Genomic DNA, 23,664 nt, shown 5'->3' on the forward strand with positions numbered 1-23,664 from the left:
CTCTGATGCATAGTGATCAAAATTTCCCCCAGAGGAAGCTATGTCCTTTGCACTTCTGGTTTACATCACTTGACCCATTTGGTAACCACCTTGGGAGCAAGGTCCTATACCTTGTGGTATGGCCCTTCAACTGAATCCAAATTCTGGTAGAGCACATAGCTGATCAGCTTCAGGAAGCAGAACCATGTGAGCGTGGACAGAATTAGCCCTGGTGGCAGGTGAGATGGAGCAAACATGATGATTCAAGACACAGCCTAGATGCTGAAGGAACTGAAAAGCTTTATCTGATACTGCCAATAGAGGATCAGGTTAGTATAATAACAACTACTATGTGGATTTCTGTGAAAGTTGTTGTAAGAATTAAGTAAGTTAATATATAGGAAATTCTTGTAAGCTCATAGTAAGTGCCTAATAAATCTTAAATATAAATCTAATATTTTATTATATTCTTATCACTTCACAACATATTTTTCTAAATATAGTCTCATTTAGTTCTTATAACATTGTTTTCAAGCAGTGTTTTTCTCATCTTACTTTACATCTTCTGAATATGAAGCTTACAGAAATTAAATGTTGTAGCAACTTAATAGTTAGTGTTTTCACGTGCACAGGCCATAGAACTGAGGACTAAGCTTTACGTGACTTGCCCAGCATCATGGAGCTATTAAGGAACTATGGCACAACTAGAATACAGAATATGTACCTCTTAGTCAAGAATGATCCATGTCACATCATGCTACCTTTTCCCAATTATGTGTAAAAGTACAAATATTTTACTAATATATTTAAGTATACTGGTTTCCTTTTTAGGCTTCTAAGAAACACAAAAAATAAAGTGGTATAACAGGTCATAAAAATTTATTTCTAAAGTCCGGAATTTGCTGAGGTTTCTATTGGCATTAACATACTAAACATTTCTGGGAACAAAATGGAAACCATCTTATTGGCTCATACATGTTTTACTGATTCATAAGTGTTTTTTCATCTTTACATTGATGAAGTGGTTCAGGCCTGGTCCCTTTCCTCCTGCTCAAGTTCATCTGTTCATGCATTAATGACTCTGTCTATGCCCCAAAGAGCAGGTAGTTTAGAGGGGGAGATAGATAAGTACACAGTTATAAAACAATGTGATAAATGCTAAAATGAGTGTAATTGTGGGTGCTTTGGATGGTCAAAGAAGTTTGTTATAAGACATTAGTAATGAACACCCCATTTTATAGTGATAAGAATTTTATTAATTTTAAAGCATCCCTTTAAAATATAAATCTAGTTCTGGATAATTTGAACCATATATTTTTTTCATTGAACCATTATGTAGTGGTGACAGAGCATTAACCAAAGAAAGTTCCTCCCAGGTAGGAAAAGCAAGTAGAAGCTCCTCATTGCTAAAGCAGAAGGATGATTTACAGTGGATGAATCCATGGAGAGAATATTACATGAGTTCCTAAAAGGAACCCACAATTTCCAACACCCTAGATATTGATGAAAGTGGAAAGTGGAGTGATAAAACTCCTTGAAAGAAATAGGAAAATCTAATAATATCTAGTCTGCTGCTCCTGACCACATGCAGCAAGGCTTAGGAGCAGTAAAGAAGCAAGGGCAGAGGAAAGGGTCTAGAAATAAGTACTCGGGGCTACTCCCTCTTTGGCCATGGTCAACATGCCATGTACAGTAGCCCCAGGAGTCCTGTGGGCCCTGTCAGCAGGGTATAGAGCTGCTAAGAGGGCTGCCAGTGGAACTTATCAGAGGAATTGGAGCAGCATGAGTTGGCCACAGAGCAGGGTCCATGGCAGGAATTTTGGCAGTGGTTGTCAACTCCAAAAATAGGGAATTAGTCATTCCTTGGCAAACAACAACACGAGTTCTCCAGGGATGAGATTACACCTCTCCACATTAGAGTAAACCAGAGCATTTCCTCGTAGGCCTCCCTTTGTGACTGTGAACATACACTGGAGAGGTAACCTTTATATAGTCACCACCTTGGAAAAGAGGCAAGTGAGGAAAAAAAACGAACAAACTCACCACTAATCTTATACTGAACAGTGAAAAATTAAGAGCGTTTCCTCTAAGAACTGAAACAAGAAAAGAATGCCCACTTTCTCCACTCTTATTCTTCAAAGTACTGGAAATCCTAGTTAGAGCAATTAGGCAAGATAAAGAAATAAAGGCATCCAGATAGAAAAAGAGGACATCATGTTTTTCCTCTTTGTAGATGACATAATCTTACATAAAGAAAAACCTAAAGACTCCACCAAAAACCTCTTAGAACTGATAAATAAGTTCATTAAGATTGCAGTATACAAAATCAGTATACAAAACTCAATAGCATTTCTATACAGTAATAATAAACTAGCTGAAAAAGAAATCAAAGAAACAATCCCATTTATAATTGCTACTAAAAAAATCTAGAAATAAACTTACAAAGGAGGTTAAAGATCTCTACAATGAAAACTACAAAACACTGATGAAAAAAATTAGAGGCCACAAAATATGAAAAGGCATTTGAACCTCCTAGATTGAAAAAAATTAATATTGTTAAAATGACAATGCCACCCAATCTAGAGAATCAAAGTACCAATTACATTATTCACAGAAGTGGAAAAAGAATCCTAAACTTCACGATAAACCACAAAAGACCCTGAGTAGTTAAAGCAATACTGGACAAAAAGAACAAAGCCTGAGGAATCACACTTGCTGATTTCAAAAATAATACAAAGCTATAATAACCAAAACAGCATGGTATTAGTATAAAAAGAGATGCATGAATCAATGCAATGGCATATGGAACTCATAAATAGGCCAGGTGCAGTTGCTAACACCTGTAATCCCAGCATTTTGGGAAGCCAGGGTGGACGGATCACCTATGGTCAGGCGTTTGAAACCAGCCTAGCCAACATGGTGAAACCCTGCCTCTACTAAAAATACAAAAATTAGCCAGGTGCGGGGGTGGGCACCTGTAATCCCAGCTACTTGGGAGGCTGAGGCAGGAGAATTGCTTGAACCCAGGAGGTGGAGGTTGCAGTGAGCCAAGATTATGCCATTGCACTTCAGCCTGGGTGACACAGCAAGACTCCATCTCAAAAACAAACAAACAAACAACCTATAAATAAATCCATGTATTTACAGCCAACTGATTTTCAACAAACATGCCAAGAACATACATTGGGGAAAGAACACTCTCTTCAACAAATGGTGCTGGGCAAACAGGACATTCATATGTAGAAGAATAAAATTAGACCTCCATCTCTCATTGTATATGAAATAAACTAAAAGTGGTTTAAGGACTTTAATGTTTGACCTGAAACTATAAAACTACTAGGAGGAAACACAGGGAAAATGTTTCAGGACATTTGTCTAGGCAAAGATTTGATGAGTAAGATTTAAAAAGCACAAGTGAAAATTACAAAAATAGACAAATAGAAATATATCAAACTACAAAGTTTCTGCCCAGAAAATGAAACAATCAACAGAGGGAAGACGACCTGTAAAATGGGAGAAAATATTTCCAAACTATTCGTATGACAAAGGACTAATATTCAGAATATATAAGAAACTCAAATAACTCAACATTAATAATAGATAATCTGATTAAAAAGTGGATAAAGTCAAAAGAGGTCATACAGGTGACCAAGAAGTATATGAGAAACAATGCTGAACATCACAAATCATCAGAGAAATGCAAATCAAAATCACTATGATATATCATCTCATCCTCGTTATGATGGCTATTATAAGAGATAAAAAATAACAAGCCCTTGCTAGGATGCAGACAAAACGAAATTCTTATACATTGTTGGTGAGAATGTAAATTAGTACAGCCTCTATGGAAAGCAGTACGGAGATTTCTCTAAAAACATCAAATAGAACTACATGATCCAGCCATTTTGCTACCGGGTATTTATACAAAGGAAATCAGTATATTGAAGAGACGCCTGCACTCCACTGCAGTGTTTATTGCAGCACTAGTCACAATAGCCTAGATATACAATCAACCTAAATGTCCACCGCCAGCTGAATGGATATAGAAAATGTGGTATATGTACACAATAGAATGCTACTGAGCCATTAAAATATGAAGCCCTGTCATTCACAGCAACATGGATGAGCCTGGAGGACATGATGTTAAGCGAAATAAGTCAGGCATGGAAAGACAAATACCATCCACTTTCACTCATATGTGGGAGCTTAAAAAAATGAGTTCACAGAAGTAGAGAATAGAATTCTGGTTATTAGAGGCTGTGAGGTAGTGGGGAAGAAAAGATAGGGAGAGATTGGTTGATGGGCACGGAATTACAGTTAAATAGAAATAATAAGTTCTAGTGACAGTACTATAGAGTAAATATGGTTCATAATAATTTATTATATATTTTCAATAGCTAGAAGACAAGATTTTGAATGTTTATGACAAAAAGAAATGATAAATATTTCAGTTGATGGATACTCTAATTACCCTGATTTTATCATTATTCATTGTGTACATGTATAGAAATATTACTGTGTCTCCTACAAACGTGCAATTATTATGTGTCAATGAAAAAGAAAAGAAAAAATATATAATTTTTTTTAGGAATTACACTTTCAAGCTCTGAGATAATATTTTTCCATGTACCATATCTTTTAAAATTTACAATAAGCCTAAGAGGTAGGTAGAAATTTTATCCCCAATGTATAGATGAGAAAGCTAAGTTATCATTAAAATATTAATTGCCCATGTTCCTTTAGGTGCCAGGTCTCCTATTTGAACCCAGACAAATCAATTCTAATATCCATGATTTGGGCCACATCGTCATGCCTGGCTCTCATGCTTCCTGATTCTGCACTGAGGCAATTTTAAGAATGAGGAAAAAAAAGACGTAACTAATGTAGGTATTCAGTGCCCAGTTTTTTCCATGAATGGTTTGCTCACAATAAACGTCTGTGGAACTTGCCTATGTAGCAAAAACTTAATTGAGTGGCTGCTGGGCAACCCAAGCCAGCTGCTGGGAAATTGTGCCCTTGTTAACAGAATCAAGTCCCTTTTTTATTCCTGTCAACAGTTTTGGGGATTTCTATATTCTAAGTTGATTCTGCATTTAATGTATAATTGCAATACAAGATTGAAAATTCTGTTTACAATGTAATTCTAAAGTAGTTTATACTCTTGCATTATTGAAATGGCTTGCTTGAAACAGCTCACTACACCCAGAAAAGCCTTCTTAGCTAAGTAGGAGGACTTCCAAGTCCATTCTTTACAAAATGCTACAGCCAGATGAAGTATATCCTGTTGCTGGCTGATTTTTTTTAAACTAGTAATTTATTTTAAACTTTTCAGGCTAAGGCAATTATTCCTTCCTGTTCATTGGCATAATATTTTGGGGGTGCATTTATAAGTTTATTAATGAAAATCACTCATCGATTGAAGACAAGAGTAGAAAGTAAAAGTATGTCATAAACTAGGAAGTTTTCCAAATGCGAGTTTTTATTATTCTTCAAAAACAATACCAATAGTTGGTGCTGTTAAAATAATATTTACAATCTTTGCTGGATAAATTTCCCAACTTTAAGATACACCTTGTGGACATTAATAATATGAATATTCTGTAGTCTTTGCTAGTTTCCTTTCTCCTTAAGATTAATTTCTATGAAAGAACATCGTTTTAGCCTTCGAATTTCAACTAACATTTCAGGGTAACCTAGGGTTTATAGGACACCATGCTAAGCACTCAAAAAAAAAATGAAAAGTTATAAAACATGGTCCCTTCCCTTTAGATCACTAATGTACGCCAGGGAAGATTACCTGATGTATTTGAAAGAAGTAGAAAAAGTTCACTTCCAGCTCTAGTACTAGTGATATGACTTTCTACGTTATTTAACCTGAGCCTCAGTTTATTAATCAATAAAGTGAGGTTCATAATATTTGTTTTGAAAATTTTTATGAGGCTTACATGAGACAATTTATGTAAAAGCCAGCACAATATCAAACAGAGTAGTGTTTATACATGCTAGGAATGTTTATGATGGTGAATAAACACACACACACACACACAAAAAGAAAATACCACATATTTTCAATGGCTACGTCAAAACAAAAGCTAATTTCAGGTTTGAGTATTTAAATATATTTATGCTTAAAAATATTAACCATAAGCTTTAATATGTTTAACTTGCCAAAAAAAACCCAATAATATTCCTGAATAAAAAATCTGGCTGGGGTGTAAATCAATATCTCCAACTTTAATTTACTCAGTTAACCAGAAATTAAACTAATTGTATACCTGAGAGTTTGAGGAAGGAAAATGGAAAAGAGTGGGGTAGGTCTCCTGCTATTCACCAAGATGGAAAATCATAGGAAGTGGTAACCAATGGCCCTAGAAAACAGGTTTGGTTTCAGAGAGCTCCGACTTACACTCTGATTCTTTTTAGCTGTGTGATGGCAAATAATGAAACTTATTTCTTCCTCAGCTTTTTCATCTTAAAAAGGATATATTGTGTGTAAAACTGGTTATCACATAACCTGCGAGAGTAATTGCTCAAGAAAAATGAAGTTATTATTCTTTTAGCTATTTTTTAAAGTATGAATTGAATTAAGATTTGGTTTGCATTTCTGACCATGAAGCATCAGTACAAAGAAATTGTTGGGTCTAATCTATTGAGGAGCTCAGGTCACCGATAGATTGTTATAGAAAACTAGATTCTTTGCTAAAAAGGATGCTCTCATGAAATTACCCACAGAAGTAGTTAGGGAAGATTCCACACTGGAAAGAAGCTGCAGTTAATTTTCATGCTGTGTTTCATGTCAGTATAAAAGTCACATGAATTACCCGTGGTCACTGTAAAACGCTAATAATAAGACCCAAGAATGTCCAGCAGTGAATGGAGCACAGATTTTCTATTGAGTAACACTACCCAGCTTCAGAAAGAGCTGAAGAAAAAGCCACTATTTGCTCTCAAATTCCCCAGGGTAGGCTAGTATGTGGAAGGTTGAAGTTTCTTAATTGAGAAACTGTAAAATTGTAATTTCACAGTGTTATGTGTTCATATTGCATTGTGCCTTTTTCAGATAAATTTTGATTGACCTAGAAGATTCTATCCAGAAATGTTTATTGCATACATATACACATGCACACTCACATACACAGAAACACACACACACATATATATTTATATACAAATATATATATTTTAATATCTCAGATATGAAATTACAAACTCAACCATTTAATTTGTAAACTTGTGGTAGGCAGAATTCTAAGATGACCCATGATGATCCTCACCCTTGTATAATCCGCTCCCAATGAGTGTGGGTGGGATCTGTGAATATGATTAATTAGCCCTCCCATTATTATTTCACTTTACATGGCAAAGGGATTTTTCTGATGTAATCAAGTTTCCCAGTCAGTTGAGTTCACTGAAAGGACGATTATCCAGGCAAGCCTGACCTAATCACATGAGCCCTTTAAATCTGGGTCTAGGGTCAGAAACAGAGAAGATCAGAGATTCAAAGCAGCAGAGATATTCTCTCGCTGGCTTTGAAGGAGTAACTGTCATGTTGTGGGGAGGGCCACATGGCAAGGAATGGCAGCAGCCTCTAGAAACTAAGAAAAACCCCTGACCGGAGGTAAGAATTCTGCCAAGAACCTAAATAAAATTGGAAGGGGACCCTGACCCTCAAACTAAATAGTAGCCCTAGCCAGCACCTGATTTCAGCCATGCAGGTCCTGAGCAGAGAAGCTAGTGAAACCATTGCAGACTTAATTTGCAGAAAATGTGAGATAATAATTTTGTATTGTTCTAAGCCACTAAGATTTTAATAATATGTTATGCAGCAATAGAAAATTAATACAAAGCCTAAGACAAAGAACTGCAGATGTTCTATCTTGAATTTCATGTTTGAAGACATGAATAGGTTCAAATGTGACACAACTGAGCATTTTTATGCACATCGTACATTTTGACTTAGAACATAATGAATCTCTTGTGCAGTTAGTAAGCCAGGACCTCAAAAATATGCATGAATGTGAAACAAGCTTGGCTGCTTCCCTGAAAAAAGCTAACATTTTAGTGGGTAAGAGAGACATATTCAGGAATTAAACAACACAAGAAGTCAACAATGAAGGTAGGGCCCAAAAAGAGCTAAATACATGCTAAGGATGCAGAGTTCCATTTTCCCAGCTCTTATTTGAAACATTGGCTTTACAGTATAGAAGAGAGGCTTTAAAATTCAATTCCACAGACATCAGGACTATTAGAAGCTCCTCTTCTGGGCTTTACTTTGATTACAGCAGAAATCAGTTATACCACATTTCAATTTAGAAAAAGTACAGTTGGGTTCCAAGTTTTGGGATTTTATCCAGTAAATTTATTATTGGTTTGAAATGTCAAAAGTAATTGATTGTTTCTTTGCCTTTCAGGGTCACATTGAAAGCTCAAATGCAACAGAATCTGATGCAACAGAAAAAATACATATATATATATTATATATATGTAATATATATAATATTTAAAAAGCACTGCCACAGAAAAATAACTAAATGTTATAAGGAGTCATATGCAGAGGATGCTGCTCTAATGTCTGAAACTCATTTTTTAACTATCCTTATTTGCAGTGGATTCTAATTACGATGCCCATGAATGACAGGCATTCTTGAAAGAAGGGTAGAAAATGGCAGTAAAATCCAATCCTGCACTAATGGGAGCAATGCATATTTAACCTTCTCCCCAACACCATTAATTTCCAAATCCCAACGCTGCAGTAACTTATGGTAATTACTCTATAGTTTAGTGCTGCTTTTGGCAGAGTAGTCCTTCCGACTTCCTTTACCAGGGTGAAAATAGAGAGATGCCTAACAATCCTGCTTGAGAGTGTGCATTTAACTGAGAATGAATTAAATTTTCATGCCAAGAAAGGAAACTAACAGCAATTCATCTGAAAATTCTCATTTCTAAGTAAGGTATGATTTGGAAGATGCAAATCTTTTTTTTTACCTGTTTGTGAAGACAAGGTCAAGAAGCCAGCTCATTAATTAATTGATTATTTCATAGTTCCATCCATTTATACATAGAACATCTGCTGAGGACCAACTATGCTGCTTGAGAACATAAATATGGCTAATATATGCTTCCTGTCATAAAGGTTTCTCAATTAAGAAGAAGATAATTATGTGCCCAAATTACTTAGACCCAAAGTGACAGGTGCTATAAGAGATTTGTGGCCATAGGAGAGGTATACCTGATTCAGGCTGGGAATAGAAAGAAGGGCTATTTTGTGTAGAAAGTGCTAAATAGGAGGTTTCCTAGTAACCTAGAAAACCCAGGTACAATTGTTAATATCGGAAGAGGATTACCAAATTATTCTACAAAGATTTCAAATATTTTAGAGTTTATTTATTACAAATTAATGTGCTAAATTGCGCATCTTTCTAGTCTAGTCCTAAAGCAGGATTTATTGACTAGTCATCTTTTTAATCAAATAGTTTATATAACATGAAGCAAAAGTTATTTAAAATCATTCTCTTGTCTCCTTTTGTAACTTTGCTAGTGAAGACATTTTTCAAATTATTATTCAGTATCTCTTACCCTAAAATGTATGTAGAAACTCTTTTATTTTAATGCTACTAATGAGTTTATCAACAGATTAAGAGAGGAACTTCTCACTGTCAGACACAGAGAAGTATATCACCCTTTTGCCTTGGTTACCCGGAAGCTTAAAGATACACTTTTATTAAAACTCAACTTGTTCTCATTACACATAGAAAAATAACCTCATCACAACATAATTCTTTTTAATGGCACCAGACAATATCTGTGTTGTGTTAATTGCTTCAAATCTTCTGATGTAGGCAGAGCCTAATAACAAAAAAGTTGTATGTATGTTCTCTTTAAATACATATCATATGTTATATATGTTTATATATGAATATATTATATAAGTACACAGTCAGCTCTCCACGTCCTCATGTTTGGAATCTGTGGATTCAACCAACCACATATCAAGAATATTTTTAAAATAATAATGTAACCATAAAAAGCAATATAAACTTAAAAATATGGCATAACAACTATTTACACAGCATTTACATTGTATTAGGTATTATAAGAAATCTACAGATGATTGTATATTTTATATGCTAGACTATATGCAAATATTACATCATTTTATATGTGACTTGCGCATCCTCAAATTTTGGTATTTACAGGGATCCCGGAACCAGTCCCTCATACATACTGTGGAACAACTGTATGTATATGTGTGTGTATATATGTGTATAATTATATATAAAGTTACATGTGAAATTATGTATATAAATCTTATATAAATACATGTATATGTGTGTGTATATATATATTCTCTAAGACAGATAATTCAAATTAATAAAATTTGGCTTAAACACTTTAAAAGGTTTTAAGCCTCATGCCAAGACCGTTTTTGAAAAAAATTAGAAGTTTTTATCAAATAAGTTTTTACTTAAATCCTCAAAAATATTCTTGTACCCATGTTTCTACTAATCTGCATAGCAAAGCCAAAGGATCCAAGATTTTCCACTTAGTGGATAAACTGACAGATGATGGATGGATGGATAGATGGAATGATGGACTAATTGTTTTATTCATTTAGTAATTAATACAACAAATATTGAATATTCATTTTTACATTTAGAAAAATTAAAAATAATAGAGCCTCTGCCTTGCCTTTAAAGAGCTCCCTATATAGTGGAACAGGTAAATGTAGAAAGAGATAAAATGCAATTAACTATTTTAAATGCAAAATGGACAACATACAATGTGAGCACAGAAGGGGAAATACTAATAGTTAACAATTAACTCACTACTAGATGCCATAATAATAGTTATGATTTGATGTACTTTTACTATTAATCAAGTCTAAATGCTTTACTTGAATCAATCTCATATAATCTATACAACAATCTCTGAAATTAGCTAAAGAAATTAAATTTATCTTTTCATTCTTAATATTGTTGATTTATAAATTTATTTTTGTCCATTTTAGTTATTTCATTTAGCATTTTTCTAAAGAACTAATTATAATGTTTGATTGTATTGTCTTCTGCTGTGTTTTTGCCTGTTTTTTAAATTCTACTTTTTGTTCATTATCTTTTTCTTCTATTTATTTAAACTTAATATGCTGTTCTTGTCCCTTTTTAGTTTAAAAGATTAGCGACTTTTTTTTTTTTTTTTTTTGAGATGGAGTCTTGCTCTGTTGCCCAGGCTGGAGTGCAGTGGCACGATCTCAGCTCACTGCAAGGTCCGCCTCCTGGGTTCGCACAATTCTCCTGCCTCAGCCTCCGGAGTAGCTGGGACTACAGGCGCCCGCCACCACGCCCGGCTAATTTTTTTGTATTTTTAGTAGAGAGGGGTTTCACTGTGTTAGCCAGGATGGTCTTGATCTCCTGACCTCGTGATCTGCCCACCTCAGCCTCCCAAAGTGCTGGGATTACACGTGTGCGCCACCGCACCCGGCACGACTTGTTTTCTAATATGTGAATTTAAGATTATATGCTTTTCTTATAAATATTGCTTTGGTTACATTCCAAAATTTTTGTACAGAACGTATTTACTGTTTCAATGATCTCAATTTTTTATAATTTTCATTATATTTTGGGGACTATGAATTACTTAGAAGTGTATGTGACATTTTTCTTTACATTTCTAAATATGTTTTTTTCTAATTGATTTTCACTTGAATAGCATTTTTTTGGTCACAGCACTTAGTTAATAATAATATTGATTTTTTAGTTTGTCTTGAGACTTCCTTTTAGGAAGTCTCTAGGCTCTAATACATGATACATGTGTCACTACTAGGCTCTAATATGTGATAAATTTTGAAAATGTTCCATGTGAACTTAAAATGTGTTTGTATAGATGATAATGTTCATGAGAAAGATCTTTCTTTTATTCACAACCATAAAGTGCCTCAGATACACAAGACTTTTAAAATATACACAACTCTAATAAATTCACTAATTGCTACATGTATACATTTATTATGATATATTTTAAAAGTGTAAAGTTCATCAATACATTTTCCTCCTGCCCCAAAAATATAAGCACCCAAAACTTTACTTACATTTTCCTGCTTTCATTTTATAGTTGCCTAGTACTTTAGTTCAACTTTATTTTTACTTTATATTTTTATTTATGTGTATATTTAATTTTCACTCTTTTATTAAAGCCCAAGGCTCCAATTTTTATTTTATGCCTGTTTGTTTCTCATCACCAAATTGTACACAAATGTAAATCAATATATAACTACTGGGTGAGATTTATTTTGTTTTCACTATATAGTTTGTAGATTTATTTCATGACTATATGTGAATAAATCAAGTTTATATGCTAAATTTACGGACTTTTATTTTTATCCATTTTAAATCAACTTTTTTCTTAAAATAATCTATGCAGATAGTTTAAAAAGTTAAATAAACATAAGCTTATAAAAAATATAGCTGTTCCTCTCACTCTACTACTCTCGCCTTTGGAAATTCACCTCCCATCCATTTCTTCTCTTATTTACCTTTAAAATTGTGAGTGCATGCACACACACACACACTCATCTTTTAAATATTTAAATGTATTGATTGACACAGTACTATGATATAAAAGGTAAAAATCTTTTACCTTTCTTATACTTTTCACTCTTCTTCTTTGTCCTTTTCAATATGATCATACCATAATTATTAAATATAGTGTTTAAGTATTATGACTATAAATATTTTTGCTCATAAAACAATTTCCCTTTTTTGAATGTCATTGATTATTTTTTGGCATTAATAACTTTTAACTTTCTTATACCTCTTGACAAATACCCTTATATTTTCCAGTGATTCTGTAAAACACTTTCAATGCAATACTGCATGGTGTCAAAGTTATCAGATAAAATAGCAGCTCAGCTAGGAAAAAAAAACACCTCAATTGCTCTACTTCCCTGCTACAAAAGTGACCTTTTCTACCTTTATAGTTAAAGGATATTTTGGCTGGGCATTTGGATTCTAGGTTGAGAAATACTTTTCTATCCAAATTTTTAAAATATACCTATATTATCTTTAATTAGATAAATCATTGCATTAAGAATTCAAACATGGCCAGGTGTGGTGGCTCACGCCTGTAATCTCAGCACTTTAGGAGGCCAATGGGGGGTGGATAATTTGAGGTCAGGAGTCCGAGACCAGCCTGGCTAACATGGTGAAACGCTGTCTCTACCAAAAAATACAAAAATTAGTTGGGCATGGTGGCATGCACCTGTCATCTCAGCTACTCGGGAGGTGGGAGAATCGCTTGAACCCAGGAGATGGAGGTTACAGTGAGCAAAGATGGTGCCACTGCACTGCAGCCTGAGTGACAAAATGAGACCTTGTCTAAAAATAATAATAATAATAATAATAATAATAATAATAATAATAAAGAATGTAGACATCATTCTTTTTTTCAGTTGTGGGGGGAGTCCTGTGAATCTATAAAATATTCTTCCACTAATACAAATTTGTGTTTTCTTTTCTTCTCAATCATCTTGGGTGACTCAATGGAGGTCAAGGGGTTATGGAAACATTTTGGTTAACTAAAATGTAAATAAACCCTGAGATAACAACGTAGAAAAAATATTGTTTTAATTACTGATAAATTAGAAATAGGAGATTGTGGCTTAGGTGTCTGTGTGGCAACAATTGGCTTCATAATATTAGACTTAATTATTACACATATCTACCTGCCTAGTCATAGGATGTGCTGGAAAAATGATGCAGCCACACACATTCCCTACTTGACAACTTTTAACACAGAACAGCAGATGAAAAGACAGGGCTCCCGGTGACAACTAATTTCCATAGAAAAAGGGAAGAGGAAGAGGTGATGCCATTGATGCCTAGATACTACTCCCAATTATACATTCAGAATTTGCTCTCCTTCCCTGAAAAGACCGGTAAATGAAGCAGAAGAGAAAAACCTGAATGTCACATTAAATTTTGTCCTTAAATATGTGCATCAGGTTCCTAGGGCTGCTGCAACACATTATCACAGAAATGATGATTTAAAACAAGAGAGATTTATTTTCTCACAGTTCTGGAGGCCAGAAGTCAGAAGTTGATGAGTTCGTAGGGCTACATTCCCTCTGGTATTGTTTGAAGATGTCCTCCTAAGTTCATGTCTTACAAACATGATCCCCAATGTAACAGGATTAAGAAGTGAGACATTTAAGAAGTGATTAGGCCATTAGGGTTCTGCTGTCATGAATAGATTAATACTGTCATCACAAGAATGATATTATTACAAGAAAGGAAAACTTTGTAACCCCTTGCCCCTTCTCCTTGTCTTTTTCTTCCTCTCACTTTATTTCTATTTCTCCCTCTCTAGCCATTCTGCCTTTCACCATAGGATGACACAGCAAGAAGGCTCTTACAGAATGCCAGTCCCCCAATCTTAGAATTCTCAGCCGCCAGAACCATGAGCCAATAAATTTTTGTTCATTATAAGTTATCCAGTATCAGGTATTCTAGGTCAGGTACAGTGGCTCATGCCTGTAATCCCGGCACTTTGGAAGGCCAAGGCAGATGGATCACTTGAGTTCAGGAGTTCAAAACCAGCCTGGCCAACATGGTGAAATCGCATCTCTAATAAAAACACAAAAATTAGCTGAGCATGGTAACACATGCCTGTAATCTCAGCTACTCAGGAGGCTGAAGCAGGAGAATCACTTGAACCTGGGAGGCGGAGGTTGCAATGGGCCGAGATCGCACCATTGCACTCCAGGCTGGGCGACAGAGCAAGACTCCATCTAAAAAAAAAAGAAGAAAGAAAGAAAAAAAAAAAGAAAAAAGAAAAGAAAAACCCCTTTTCTAGGAAAGCATTCAAGCCTGCTGCAGAAATTTGCATAAGTAACAAGAAGCCAAATGTTACTTACCAAGACAATGGGGAAAATGTCTCCAGGGCACATGAGAGACCTTTGTGGCAGTTCCTCCCATCACAGGCCCAGAGGCCTAGGATGAAAAAATGGTTTCTTGGGCCAGGCCCAGGGCGCCTCTGCATGTGCAGACTAGGGACTTGGTGCCCTGCATCCCAGCTGCACCAGTCATGGCTAAAAGGCACCGAGGTACAGCTCAGGCCGGGGCTTCAGAAGGTGCAAGCCTCAAGTCTTGGCAGCTTCCACACGGTACTGAGCTTGCAGGTGCACAGAAGTCAAGAATTGAGGATTGGGAACTTCCATGTAGATTTCAGAGGATGTATAGTTGTTCAGGAAGAAGTTTGCTACAGGAGTTGGGCCCTCATGGAGAACCTCTGCTAGGGCAGTGTGGAAGGAAAATGTGGAGTTGGAGTCCCCACATAGAGTCCCCATGGGGCACTGCCTAATGGGGCTGTGACATGAAGGCCACTGTCCTCCAGACCCCAGAGTAATAGATCCACCAACAGCTTGCCCTGTGCACCTGGAAAAGCCACAGACACTTAACATTAACAATGAAGGCAGCTGGGAGAGGAGCTGTACCCTTCAAAGCCACAGAGGCAGAATAGCCCAAGGCCATGGGAGAACCACCTCTTGCAACAGCATGCCCTGGATGTGAGCCATGGAGTCAAAGGAGATCATTGTGGATCTTTAAAGTTTAATGGCTGCCTATTTGGATTTCAAATTTGCATAAAGCCTGTAGCCCCTTCATTTTGGCCAATTTCTCCCAGTTGGAATGGGTGTATTTACCCAATGCCTGCACATCCATTGTATATAGGAAGTAACTAACTTGCTTTTGATTTTACAGGCTCAAAGGCAGAAAGGACTTGCCTTGTCTCAGATGGGACTTTGGACTTAGACTTTTGAGTTAATGCTGAAATGAGTTAATACTTTGGGAGACTGTTGGAAGGGCATGATTGTGTTTTGAATTGTGAGGATATGAGATTTGTGAGGGGCCGGGGCAGAATAATAGGATTTGGGTGTGTCCCCCTCCAAATCTCATCTTTAACTGTAGTTCCCATAATCCCCATGTGTTGTGGGAGGGACACTGTGGGAGGTAATTTAATCATGGGGGTGGTTACCTCCATGCTGTTCTCATGATAGTGAGTGAGTTCTCACAAGAGCTGATTTTGTAAGGGGTGCTTATGTTTTATAAGGGGTGCTTTCCCCTCTTTGTTCTGCACTTCTCCTTGCTGCTGCCAGGTGAAGGACATGTTTGCTTCCCCTTTCAGCACAATTGTAAGTTTCCTAAGGACTTCCCATTCATTCTGAACTGTGAGTCAATTAAACCATTTTTCTTTATAAATTACCCAGTCTCCAATATGTCTGACCCAAGGGTACTCTTATCTGCCAGCCTCTTACAGAGTTTCTGCCTGGCCACATCTGCTTGCAGCACAGCTTCATATGCCCAACTAGGGTACATCTCAGCAGATACTATCATAGCTCTTTCACCAGCAGCCCTCATTTAACCATCAAAGAGCTTTTGCAGAGGGGCCTCTGCCAGTGTCTACCTACCCACAGCCTCATTTTATTACTTTGCTGGCATGCACACATGCTGCAGACCCCACCATGCCACTACCCTACCACCAACCCACCTCTGCCAGCAAGCACACACAGATGAGGATCCAGCTGCCCTGGTGCCACAGGTACATGTGAGTGACTGTGGACCATAATACCACTGGCCCAGTGAAGCAAGTTTTCTGGCACTCCCCATCAGAGTATTGTTGCCAGTGGACTAGGAACACCTTGGGCCCTCCAGTGCAGCAGCTGCCTAACATTGAAGGGCCAGAGGACAAAGCTGTGAGCCTCGTCCCAGCCACCCAGTGATAAAGTACATAGTCCAGAAGTGCTAAGCTGAGCCTTGACCGCTGAAATCATCCAGAAAAAAAGCCAGTCAACTAAATCTAACTTATACCACAGCCAAACACTCACGAGCATTGAAGAATACAAAGGCAAAAAGTCCTATCCAAAGGACAGCAACTTCAAGGATTAATGGAACAACAACCCACACAGAATGAGAAAGAAACAGCATAAAAACTCTGGCAACTCTAAAAGCCAGAGTGTCTTCTTGCCTCCAAATGGCAACACTAGATACTCAACAATGACTCTTAATCAGGCTGAAATGTCTGAAATGACAGACATAGAATTCAAAATCTTGATGCCAATAAAGATCATTGAGATTCAGAGAAAGTTTAAACCCAATCGAAGGAATCTAAGGAATCAACTAAAATGATTCAAGAGCTGAAAGACAAACTAGACATTTTAAGAAAAAAAAAACAAGTAGAGTTGATAGAGCTGAAAAACTCACTACAAGAAACAATTGGAAGTATTAACAGCAGAATACACAAAGCTGAGGAAAGAATCTCAGAGCTTGAAGACTGGTTTTTCAAATGAACTCAGTCAAAAAAAGAAAAGATAAAGAATTTTTAAAAATATACAAAACCTCAAAGAAATATAAAATTATGTCAAGTGACCATATCTATGACTTACTGGCATCCATGAAAGGGAGGGAGAGAGAGGGGGCAACTTGGAAAACATGCTTGAGGATAGTATCCACCCAACCTCACTAGAGAGGTAGACACTAAAATTCAAGAAATGCAGAGAACTCCTGTGAGACGCTAGAAAAGATGACAATCCTAAATCATAGCCATCAGATTTTCTGAGGTTAATGTGAAAAATACATATAGTAAAGGCAACTAGAGATAAGGGGCATGTCATATACAAAGAGAACTCCATCAGACTGACAGCAGAGCTTTCAGCAGCCAAATTGTACAACCCAGAGAAGATTTGGGGCCTATATTCAGCATTCTTAAATAAAGAAATTCCAACCAAGAATTTTATATGTAGCCAAACTAAGCTTTACAAACAAAAGAGAAATAAAATCCTTTTCAGACAAGCCAATGCTAAAGGAATTTGTTACCACCAGACCTGCTTTATGAGAGGGCCTTATGGGAGTGCAAAACATGGAAATGAAAGACAGTTACTGGCTACCACAAAAACACACTTAAGTATATAAATTATTGACACTTTAAAGCAACTACTCAATCAAGTCTAGATAATAACTGGTGAACAACATAAGTACAGGATTAAATTCATATCTATGTATCTATCTATCTAGACAAGGTCTCGTGGTTGCACAGGCTAGATTGCAGTGGTGCAATTTTGGCTCACTGCAACCTCCACCTCCTGGCTCAAATGTTTCTCAGGCCTCAGCCTCCTGAGTAGCTGGGATCACGGGCATGCACCACTATGCCTGACTAGTTTTTGTGTTTTGGGTAGAGATGAGGTTTTGCCATGTTGGCCAGGCTGGCCTTGAACTCGTGGCCTGAAGTGATCCACCTGCATTGGCCTCCTAAAGTGCTAGGATTACAGACATGAGCCATCATGCCCAGCCTCACACAAATCAATATTAATCTTGAATGCAAACAGCATAAATGCCATCACATAAAAGATGCAGGGTGGCAAGTTGGATAAAGACACAAGATCCAGCTTTAGGCTGTCTTTAAGATATCTATCTCACATGCAGTGATGCACCATGGGCTCAAAGTAAAGGGATAAAGAAAGATCTGTGAAGCAAATGGAAAACAAAAAAGAGCGGGGATTGCTATTCTTATTTCAGACAAAACAGACCTTAAAGCAACAATAATCAAAAAGAACCAAGAAGGGCATTATATAATGATAAAGGGTTCAATTCAATAAGAAAATATATATGCACCCATCACTAGAGCACCCAGATTCATAAATCAAGTTCTTAGAGACTTGCAAAGAAATTTAGATAATCACACAATAATAGTGAGAGACATCAACACCTTATTGGCTGTATTAGACAGATTTTTTTTTTTTTTTTTTTTTGAGACGCAGTCTCTCTCTGTTGCCCAGGCTGGAGTGCAGTGGCGTGATCTCAGCTCACTGCAAGCTCCGCCTCCTGAGTTCATGCCATTCTTCTGCCTCAGCTTCCCGAGTAGCTGGGACTACAGGTGCCCACAACCATGCCCAACTAATTTTTTGTATTTTTAGTAGAGATGGGGTTTCACTGTGTTAGCCAGGATATTAGACAGATTATCGAGGCAGAAGACTAACAAAGATATTCGAGACCTAAACTTGACACATGGCCAAGTGGACCTAACAAACATCTATAGAGCATTCTACCCAACAACAACAAAATATGCATTATTCTCATCAGCACAGGGTACATACTCCAATATTAACTACATGCTCTACCATAAAGCAATTCTGACCAATATCCCTGATGAACACTGATGCAAAAATCTTCAGCAAAATACTAGTAAATCAAATTGAGCAGCACATCAAAAAACTAATTCACCTGATTGATATGGTTTGGCTGTGTCCCCACCCAAATCTTATTTTGAATTGTAGCTTCCATATTCCCCATATGTCATGGGACGGATCAAATGGGAGGTAATTGAATCATGGGGATGGGCTTTTCCAGTTCTGTTCTCATGACAGTGAGTAAGTCTCATGAGATCAAATAGTTTTATAAAAGGCAGTTCCCCTGCACACACTCTCTTTCCTGCCACCATGTAGGATGTGCCTTTGCTCCTCCTTCACCTTCTGCCATGATTGTGAGACCTCCCCAGCCGTGTGGAACTGTGAGTCCATTAAACGTCTTTTTCTTTATAAATTATGCAGTCTCAGGTATGTCTTTATTAGCAATATGAGAACAGACTAATACAATGATCAAGTAAGCTTTCTTCCTGGGATGCAAGGTTGGTACAACATACACAGATCAACAAATGTGATTCATGACATAAGCAAAATTTAAAAAAAAACATAATTATCTCAATAGATACAGAAAAGTCTTTCCATAAAATTCAACATTCCTTCATGTTAAAAACCTTCAAGAAATGTGGCATAGAAGGAATATTCCCAAAATAAGAACCACCTATGAAAAATTCACATCCAACATCAAACTGAAAAAAAAGCTGAAAGCATTCCACTTGAGAAGCAGAACAAGACAAGGATGCCCACACTCACCACTCCTATTCAACATTGTTCTGGAAGTCCTAGCCAAAGCAATCAAGCAAGAGAAAGAAACAAAAGGCATCCAAATAGAAACAGATCATTAAACTATCTCTCTTTGCAGATGATATGATTCTATACCTAGAAAACACCATAGTCTCTACTCAAAGGCTCCTAGATCTGATAAACTTCAGCAAGGTTTCAGAATGCTAAATCAATGCACAAAAATCAGTATTATTTCTACATACCAATAATGTCCAAGCTAAGAGTCGAATAAAACATGCGATCACATTCACAATAGCCACACACACACAAACCTAGGAATACAGCTAACCAGGGAAGTAAAAGATATTTACAACAATCATTACAAAACACTAGTAAAAGAAATCAGAGATGACACAAACAAGTGGAAAAAACATTCCATATTCTTGGATAGAAAGAATCAATATTATTAAAATGCCCATACTTCCCAAAGCAATTTACAGTTTGAATGCTGTTTGTATCAAACTACCAATGTCATTTTTCACAATTAGAGAAAACTCTTCTAAAATTAATATGGAACCAAAAAAGAGATGGATAGCCAAAGCAATCTTAAGCAAAAAGAACAAAGCCAGAGGCATCACACTACCTGACATCAAACTAGACTACAAGGCTACGGTAACAAAAACCACATGATACTGATACAAATACAGGCACATAGACCAAAAAACAGATTACAGAACTCAGAAATAAAGCTGCACATGTACAACCACTTGATCTTCAACAAAGTCAACAATAATAAGTAATGAGGGAAGAACTCTTTATTCAATAAAGTGTGCTGGGATAATTGGCTAGCCATATGCAGAAGATTGAAACTGGATGCTTACCTTTCACCATATACAAAAATAAACTTATAATAAATTAAAGACTTAAATGTAAGACCTAAAACTATAAAAATCCTGGAAGAAGACCTAGAAAATACCATTTTGAACATAAGCCCAGGCAAAGATTTCATGATGAAGGCTCCAAAAGCAATTGCAACTGCAACAAAAATTGACAAGTGGGACCTAAGTAAACTAAGGAGCTTCTCCACAGAAAAAGAAACTATCAACAGACTGAACAGACAACCTACAGAACGGGAGAAGATATTTGCGAACTATGCATTCAACAAGGGTTTAATATCCAAAATCTATTAAGAAATTAAACAACAAGCAGAAAACAAACAACTCCATTAAAAACACACAAAGGACATGAACAGATGCTTCTCAAAAGAAGACATATACATGGCCAGCAAGCATAGAAAAAAGTGCTCAATGTCACTAATCATTAGAGAAATGCAAATCAAAACCACAATGAGATCTCACAACAGTCAGAATGACTGTTATTAAAAAGTCAAAAAATAACAGATGCTGGCAAGGTTGTGGAGAAAAGGGAATGTTGATACACTGCTGGTGGGAATGTAACTTAGTTCAGCCACTGTGGAAAGCAGTTTGGAGATTTCTCAAAGAACTTAAAACAGAACTGCCATTTGACCCAGCTATCCCATTACTGAATATATACCCAAAGGAATATAAATCGTTCTACCATAAAGACACATGTACTTATATATTCACTGAAGCACTATTTACAATAGCAAAAACATGGAATCAATCTAGACGCCCATCAATGATGGACTGGATAAAGAAAATGCAGTAGATATACACCATGGAACACTATGCAGCCATTAAAAAAAGAATGAAATCATGTCTTTGCAGCAACATGGATGGAGTTGGAGGGCACTTATTCTAAGGAATTAACACAGGAACAGATAATCAAACACTGCATGTTCTCACTTATAAGTGGGAGCTAAACATTGAGTACACAGAGACACAAACAAAAAAAACGAGAGACACTGGGGCCTACTTGAGGGTGGGGCATCAGAGGAGATTGAAGATAAAAAAACTACCTATCAGGTACTGTGCTTACTACCTAGGCAACAAAATAATTTGTACACCAAACTCCAATGACACACAATTCACCCATGTAATAAATCTGCACATGTACCCCCAAACTGAGAATAAAAACTGATAGGGAAAAAAATACAAGGAGGTGGTAAGTCGTAGTTCCATATGGACACAGGGCAAAATCAGAGGTTATTCATGCAGATGCAGGAACCAGAGATTTGTCTATCAATGAAACTTATGCCTAACAAAAGGAGTAAAGTTTTGATTTCACAAATCTTGTCAACATAAATGGAATTTGTTACTAGCCTTTCAATTTTGTACAAGGGTAAAATGGAAGTTGTTTAAGTCAGCTTAACACTCAGAGTTCGGCTTTTTAGCAAGAGTCTTGCTGATAACTTAAAATCTCTCCTGTATCCCTTTAAAATTCCATTCCCTGTCTGTGAACCCACTATTCACTTTTTCTGTGTCTGTATTTAAGTGATACTGGAAAAATCTGCTTAACATTGCACCTTATTATCATTATATTTCCATGATCACCAAAAGCAAATACACCTTCAACACTCCTGGTAGAACTGGCCAGCCTAGTTTTTTTTCTCATTGAAATAACTTTTTTTGAATTATTTCTTCTCAAATCTTTACCTTTCCCAAGTTGTTAACCTCAGCAGATGTCTTTACCGGCTTCATGGAGAAAATAAAAGTCATCAGGTAAGACCTCCTTCTGAGAGGTGACAGCGGGCTGGCAGTCCTCACAGCTCTCGCTCGCTCTCGGGGCCTCCTCTGCCTGGGCTCCCACTTTGGCGGCACTTGAGGAGCCCTTCAGCCCGCCGCTGCACTGTGGGAGCCCCTTTCTGGGCGGGCCCAGGCCGGAGCCGGCTCCCTCAGCTTGCGAGGATGTGTGGAGGGAGAGGCGCGGGCGGGAATCGGGGCTGCGCGCGGCGCTTGCGGGCCAGCTGGAGTTCCGGGTGGGCGTGGTTTGGCGGGCCCGCTCTCGGAGTGGCCGGCAGCCTCTGCCCGCCCGGGCAATGAGGGGCTTAGCACCTGGGCCAGCAGCTGCTGTTCTCAACTTCTCGCAAGGCCTTAGCTGCCTTCCCGCGGGACAGGGCTCGGGACCTGCAGCCCGCCATGCCTTTGCCTCCCGCCGCTCCGTGGGTTCCTGTGCGGCCCCGAGCCTCCCCGACGAGCGCCGCCCCCTGCTCCACGGCGCCTGGCGCCCAGTCCCATCGACCACCCAAGGGCTGAGGAGTGCGCGCGCACGGCGCGGGACTGGCAGGCAGCTCCACCTGCAGCCCGGGGGCGGGATCCACTTCGTGAAGCCAGCTGGGCTCCTGAGTCTGGTGAGACCATGGAGAACCTTTATGTGGACACTCTGTATCTAGCTAATTTGGTGGGGACGTGGAGAACGTTTGTGTCTAGCTCAGGGATTGTAAACGCACCAATCAACGCCCTGTCAAAACAGACCACTAGGCTCTACCAATTAGCAGGATGTGCGTGGGGCCAGATAAGAGAAGAAAAGCAGGCTGCCCGAGCCAGCAGTGGCAACCCGCCCGGGTCCCCTTCCACACTGTGGTAGCTTTGTTGTTTCGCTCTTTGCAATAAATCTTGCTGCTACTCATCTTTGGGTCCACACTGCCTTTATGAGCTGTAACACTCACTGCGAAGGTCTGCAGCTTCACTTCTGAAGCCAGCGAGACCAGGAGCCCACCGAAAGGGAGGAAGGAACAACTCCAGACGCACCGCCTTAAGGGCTGTAACACTCACCGCCAAGGTCTGCAGCTTCACTCCTGAGCCAGCGAGACCACGAACCCGCCAGAAGGAAGAAACTCTGAACACATTCTAACA

Source organism: Hylobates moloch, unplaced genomic scaffold, assembly GCF_009828535.3.
Source record: "Hylobates moloch isolate HMO894 unplaced genomic scaffold, HMol_V3 SCAFFOLD_11, whole genome shotgun sequence".
Classification (NCBI taxonomy): domain Eukaryota; kingdom Metazoa; phylum Chordata; class Mammalia; order Primates; family Hylobatidae; genus Hylobates; species Hylobates moloch.